Below are 7165 nucleotides of genomic sequence, written 5' to 3'. Positions count from 1 at the left end.
TTGTTGGTATCCTGCTCTGAATCTCTCCCCAACTTTTTTTCCTTCCTGTTCCTAATGCCCTCCATGCTATTCCTTATGTTCCACAAATAAGTGAAACCATATGATAATTGGCTTTCTCTGACTTATTTCACTCAGTATAATCTCCACATCATCCATGTTGATGCAAAAGTTAGGTATTCCTTTCTGATGGCTGAGTAATATTCCATTGTACATATGAACCATTCTTTATCCATTCATTTGTTGAAGGGCATCTTGGTTCTTCCACAGTTTGGCTATTGTGGATATGGCTGCTACGAACATTGGGGTGTCTGTGGCCCGTCTTTTCACTACATCTGTATCTTTGAGCTAAATGCCCAGTAGAGCGATTGCTGGGCCAAAGGGCAGCTCTATTTTCTACTTTTTGAGGAACCACCACACTGTCTTCCACAGGGGCTGTACCAACTTCTGTTCCCACGAACAGTGTGAGGTGGTTTCCCTTTCTCCACAACCACTCCAGCATTTGTTGTTTCTTCTCTTGTCAGTTTTAGCCATTCTAACTGGGCTAAGGTGGTATCTCACTATGGTTTTGATTTCAATTTTCCTGATGGCTAATGATGATGAGCATCTTTTCGTGTGTCTATTAGCCATTTGTATGTCTTCTTTGGAGAAGTGTCTGTTCATGTCTTGTGACCATTTTTTGACTTGATTATTTGTTCTCTGGGGGTTGAGTTTGAGAAGTTCTTTATAGATCTTGGATACCAGCCCTTTATCTATAGTGTCATTTGCAAATATCTTCTCCAATTCCGTGGGTTGTCTCTTTGTTTGGTGTTGTTGACTGTTACCATTGCTATGCAGAAGTTTTTATCGTGATGAAATCCTAAAAGTTCATTTTTCCTTCTGTTTCCCTTGACTTTGGAGATGTGTCTTGAAAGAAGTGGTTGTGGCCGATGTCAAAGTGGTTACTGCCTATGCTCTCCTCCAGAATTTCGATGGTATCCTGTCACACATTGAGGTCTTTCATCCATTAGATTTTAAGCTAAAGACCGTAGTTAGAGATACAGAAGGACACTATATCATTCTTAAAGGGTCTATCCAACAAGGAGATCTAACTATTGTAAATATCTATGGTCCCAACATGGGAGCAATCAACTATAAAAGGCAACTGCTAACCAAAATAAAGAAACATATTGATAATAAAACATTAATACAGGAGATCTCAACACTCCACTCTCAGCAACAGACAGATCCATCTAAGGAGAAAATCAACAAAGAAACAAGAACTTTGAATGACTCAGTGGAACAGATGGACTTCATAGATACATATAGAACATTCCACCCTAAACCAATGGAATACTCATTCTTCTCAGCGCACATGGAATTTATCCAGAATGGACCACATCCTCGGTCACAAATCAGGTCTCAAACAATACCAAAAGACTGAGATTATTGCCTGCAATGTCTCAGACCACGGGGCTTTGAAACAGGAACTCAATCACAAGAAAAAATTTGGAATAAGTTCTTCTTATGTTTCAGAGAGAGTGGACAGGCCCAGCAGAAATGATCCTTCCTGGCCGTCTTGGGCTCTGTTTTCTGCACTGGGCCCCTCCCCCCATCTTGAGGTCTTCTTGGTGATTCTCTACTTGGGAGCCCCAGGCCTACAAGGATCTGCAGTTTGGGGCTGCATCCCATCTCCTGAGCTCTGGACATCTGGGGGTGGTTGTCTTGTGGCCTCATTCTGCACCAGCTTCCACTAAAAGCTACTGAGCTGAAGAAAGAAATGGGTTCATCAGGACCCAAGAGATTTTGGGGACAAATGAGGTCAGCTCCAGAAATGACTCCCTCTTCCAGCCTTTTATTGATGGAATAGTAAACTTAGCCCAAATGCACAGTGCAGTGTGGACTTCAGAAGCTGTATTTGCTGAGGGTATATGGTTGGTTCAGTTGGTGAAGCGAGCAACTCTTGATCTTGGGGTTGTGAGTTTGGGTCCCAAGTTCACTGTAGAGATTACTTAAAAAAAATAATAAAATCCTTTAAAAAAGAAGTTGTATGTGCTTACCTCCAACAAAAAACCACCATTTCTTCCTCTTTCAGGAGAGGAAGTGGGTTTTATGTCCCAGAGATCACTCTCCCAGACATTTATCTGAGCAAAATGAAGACCATAGCTTCACACAGTCTCTACATGAATGTTTAGAGCAGCTTTTTTAATAATGCAAAAATTTGGAAACATGCAAAATACCCAGTGATAAGTGAACATTTGAACAAATTGTGGTGTATTCCAGCAGGAAATATTACACAGCAATAATAATGAATAACTTATTTACATGTGCACAATTTGTGAGATTCCAAAGGCATTATGTGGAGTGAACAAAATCACTCTCAAAATGTCCACACTGTGAGACTCTGCTTCCACAATATTCTCGAAGTTATAGAAAACAGATTGGCATGGGCCAGAGGTTTCGGTGGTGGGGTTGGCTGTCACTCAGACAGGACACCACAAGGGTGAGCTCTGGAGGCATGGAATTGTTCTTTACCCTGAATACAGTGGTGGTTACCCAAAATACACATGAGCAGATCAACACACACAAAGGCTGGGAATGTTACACGGCTGAGACACTTGATAAGCACTGGGTGTCATATGTTACTGGTGAATCACTAAATTCTTCCCCTGAAACTAACACTACACTATATGTAAGCTAACTCTAATTTACATAAAATCTTGAAGGAAAAAAAAAGATTGAGTATAAAACACAGTATCATTGCGATTATAATGTGGATACTGACTATGACATTATCTAAAATTAAAATGTTAAGGGGGTAGGGTAGAAATATGCACATGGAGTGTGGTTCCCATAGTAACAGAGCATTGCATCCCCATCATCCAGAGTGGGAAGTCAGTAAATAATGCCTATGGGTGAGAAGTCAAGAAGAGAAAATATATGCACACTCTATGAGATCTGGGTATAGAAACTGGAAGAATCAGTTAAAAATTATCAATTAAAGGAGTGGAAAATGGTTGCCTCTGGGAGGTGGAAAATAGAGGGAGGTCGGGAGACTCCAGTTTTCATACTGGAGAAAGTATAGAACTATTTGCCTGTTGAAGCGTGTGCATGTATAACTTTAATGAAGGTCAAAACTAATCTAGGTGAGATGATTGATGTTGTAAGAGTTGCACAGACGGGAATGTCCATACATTAGTCTGAGTGTGATAAGCTTGATGGATAGAAGATCAATGTTCAAGGAGGAGTCAAGATGGCGGAGAAGTAGCAGGCTGAGACTACTTCAGCTAGCCGGAGATCAGCTAGATAGCTTATCTAAAGATTGCAAACACCTGCAAATCCATCAGCAGATCGAAGAGAAGAAGAACAGCAATTCTGGAAACAGAAAAACAACCACTTTCTGAAAGGTAGGACTGGCGGAGACGTGAATCCAAAGCGAGGGGAAGATAGACCCCGGGGGGAGGGGCCGGCTCCCGGCAAGTGGCAGAGAAACAGAGCAAAAATCAGGACTTTTAAAAGTCTGTTCCACTGAGGGACATCGGTCCAGAGGCTAAACCGGGGCGAAGCCCACACGGGGTCAGCGTGGCCTCAGGTCCCGCAGGGTCACAGAAGGATCGGGGGTGTCTGAGTGTCACAGAGCTTGTGGGTATTGGAACGGGAAAGCCGGCTACAGAGACAGAGCTGACAGTAAGCTCACAGCTTGGTGTTACCTTGAACCGGTCTCAGGCTCAGTGAGCTCAGAGCGGGGCCGGAGGTCAGGCAGACGGGAGTAACAGGGCGCTGTTCTCTGAGGGCGCACTGAGGAGTGGGGCCTCGGGCTCTCGGCTCCTCTGGGCCAGAGACCAGGAGGCTGCCATTTGTATTCCTGTCCTCCGGAAATCTACGGAAAGCGCTCAGGGAACAAAAGCTCCTGAAAGCAAACCTGAGCGGATTACTCAGCCCGGCCCCTGGTAAGGGTGGTGCAATTCTGCCTGGGGCAAAGGCACTTGAGAATCACTACAACAGGCCCCTCCCCCAGAAGATCCCCAAGAAATCCAGCCAAGACCAAGTTCACCTACCAAGGAGTGCGGTTTCAATACCAAGGAGAGCAGCAGAATTGCAGAGGAGGAGAAAGCAAAGCACAGAATTCATGGCTTTCTCCCTGTGATTTTTTTTTAGTCTTGCAGTTAATTTAATTTTTTTCTTTTTCATTTTTTGTTTTTTTTTCTCGCCTTCTGGTAAAATTTTTTTTTAACTTTTACCCTTTTCTTTTTAACGTTTTTAAACTAGTTTAATATATATATTTTCTTTTTTATATTTTTCTTTATTCGTTTTCTTTTTTTTAATTCTTTTCTTTTCTTTTTTTTTCTTTTTTTTTTCTTCCTTTTTGAACCTCTTTTTATCCCCTTTCTCCCCCCTCACGATTTGGGATCTCTTCTGATTTGGTTAAAGCAAACTTTCCTGGGGTTGTTGCCACCCTTTTAGTATTTTACTTGCTCCTTCATATACTCTATTCTGGACAAAATGACAAGGCAGAAAAATTCACCACAAAAAAAATAACAAGAGGAAGTACCGAGGCTAGGGACCTAATCAATACAGACATTGGTAATATGTCAGATCTAGAGTTCAGAATGACAATTCTCAAGGTTCTAGCCGGGCTCAAAAAAGGCATGGAAGATATTAGAGAAACTCTCTCGGGAGATATAAAAGCCCTTTCTGGAGAAATAAAAGAACTAAAATCTAACCAAGTTGAAATAAAAAAGCTATTAATGAGGTGCAATCAAAAATGGAGGCTCTCACTTCTAAGATAAATGAGGCAGAAGAAAGAATTAGTGATATAGAAGACCAAATGACAGAGAATAAAGAAGCTGAGCAAAAGAGGGACAAACAGCTACTGGACCACGAGGGGAGAATTCGAGAGATAAGTGACACCGTAAGATGAAACAACATTAGAATAATTGGGATTCCAGAAGAAGAAGAAAGAGAGAGGGGAGCAGAAGGTATACTGGAGAGAATTATTAGGGAGAATTTCCCCAATATGGCAAAGGGAACGAGCATCAAAATTCAGGAGGTTCAGAGAACGCCCCTCAAAATCAATAAGAATAGGCCCACACCCCGTCACCTAATAGTAAAATTTACAAGTCTCAGTGACAAAGAAAAAATCCTGAAAGCAGCCCGGGAAAAGAAGTCTGTAACATACAATGGTAAAAATATTAGATTGGCAGCTGACTTATCCACAGAGACCTGGCAGGCCAGAAAAAGCTGGCATGATATTTTCAGAGCACTAAATGAGAAAAACATGCAGCCAAGAATACTATATCCAGCTAGGCTATCATTGAAAATAGAAGGAGAGATTAAAAGCTTCCAGGACAAACAAAAACTGAAAGAATATGCAAACACCAAACCAGCTCTACAGGAAATCTTGAAAGCGGTCCTCTAAACCAAGAGAGAGCCTACAAGTGGTAGATCAGAAAGGAACAGAGACCATATACAGTAACAGTCACCTTACAGGCAATACAATGGCACTAAATTCATACCTCTCAATAGTTACCCTGAATGTTAATGGGCTAAATGCCCCTGTCAAAAGACACAGGGTATCAGAATGGATAAAAAAACAAAACCCAACTATATGTTGCCTCCAAGAAACTCATTTTAAGCCCGAAGACACCTCCAGATTTAAAGTGAGGGGGTGGAAAAGAATTTACCATGCTAATGGACATCAGAAGAAAGCAGGAGTGGCAATCCTTATATCAGATCAATTAGATTTTAAGCCAAAGACTATAATAAGAGATAAGGAAGGACACTATATCATACTCAAAGGGTCTGTCCAACAAGAAGATCTAACAATTTTAAATATCTATCCCCACAATGTGGGAGCAGCCAACTATATAAACCAATTAATAACAAAATCAAAGAAACACATAAACAATAATACAATAATGGTAGGGGACTTTAACACTCCCCTCACTGAAATGGACAGATCATCCAAGCAAAAGATCAGCAAGGAAATAAAGGCCTTAAAGGACACACTGGAACAGATGGACATCACAGATATATTCAGAACATTTCATCCCAAAGCAACAGAATACACATTCTTCTCTAGTGCACATAGAACATTCTCCAGAATAGATCACATCCTTGGTCCTAAATCAGGACTCAACCAGTATCAAAAGATTGGGATCATTCCCTGCATATTTTCAGACCACAATGCTCTGAAGCTAGAACTCAACCACAAAAGGAAGTTTGGAAAGAACCCAAATAACTGGAGACTAAACAGCATCCTTCTAAAGAATGAATGGGTCAACCGAGAAATTAAAGAAGAATTGAAAAAAATCATGGAAACAAATGATAATGAAAATACAATGGTTCAAAATCTGTAGGACACAACAAAGGCAGTCCTGAGAGGAAAATATATAGCGGTACAAGTCTTTCTCAAGAAACAAGAAAGGTCTCAGGTACACAACCTAACCCTACACCTAAAGGAGCTGGAGAAAGAACAAGAAAGAAACGCTAAGCCCAGCAGGAGAAGAGAAATCATAAAGATCAGAGCAGAAATCAATGAAATAGAAACGAAAAAAAAAAAAAACAATAGAACAAATCAATGAAACTAGGAGCTGGTTCTTTGAAAAAATTAATAAAATTGATAAACCCCTGGCCCGACTTTTCAAAAAGAAAAGAGAAAGGACCCAAATAAATAAAATCATGAATTAAACAGGAGAGATCACAACTAACACCAAAGAAATACAAACTATAATAGTTATAATAAGAACATACTATGAGCAACTCTACGCCAACAAATTTGACAATCTGGAAGAAATGGATGCATTCCTAGAAACATATAAACTACCACAACTGAACCAGGAAGAAATAGAAAGCCTGAACAGACCCATAACCAGTAAGGAGATTAAAACAGTCATTAAAAATCTCCAAACAAACAAAAGCCCAGGGCCAGACGGCTTCCCAGGGGAATTCTACCAAACATTTAAAGAAGAACTAATTCCTATTCTCCTGAAACTGTTCGAAAAAATAGAAATGGAAGGAAAACTTCCAAACTCATTTTATGAGGCCAGCATCACCTTGATCCCAAAACCAGACAAGGATCACATCAAAAAAGAGAGCTATAGACCAATATCCTTGATGAACACAGATGCGAAAATTCTCACCAAAATACTAGCCAATAGGATTCAACAGTACATTAAAAGGATTATTC

This window comes from Mustela nigripes, chromosome 7 (genome assembly GCF_022355385.1).
Source record: "Mustela nigripes isolate SB6536 chromosome 7, MUSNIG.SB6536, whole genome shotgun sequence".
NCBI classification, from domain to species: Eukaryota; Metazoa; Chordata; class Mammalia; order Carnivora; family Mustelidae; genus Mustela; species Mustela nigripes.
The sequence above is the reverse complement of the archived record's forward strand: the minus strand, read 5'-3'. Positions refer to the sequence as shown.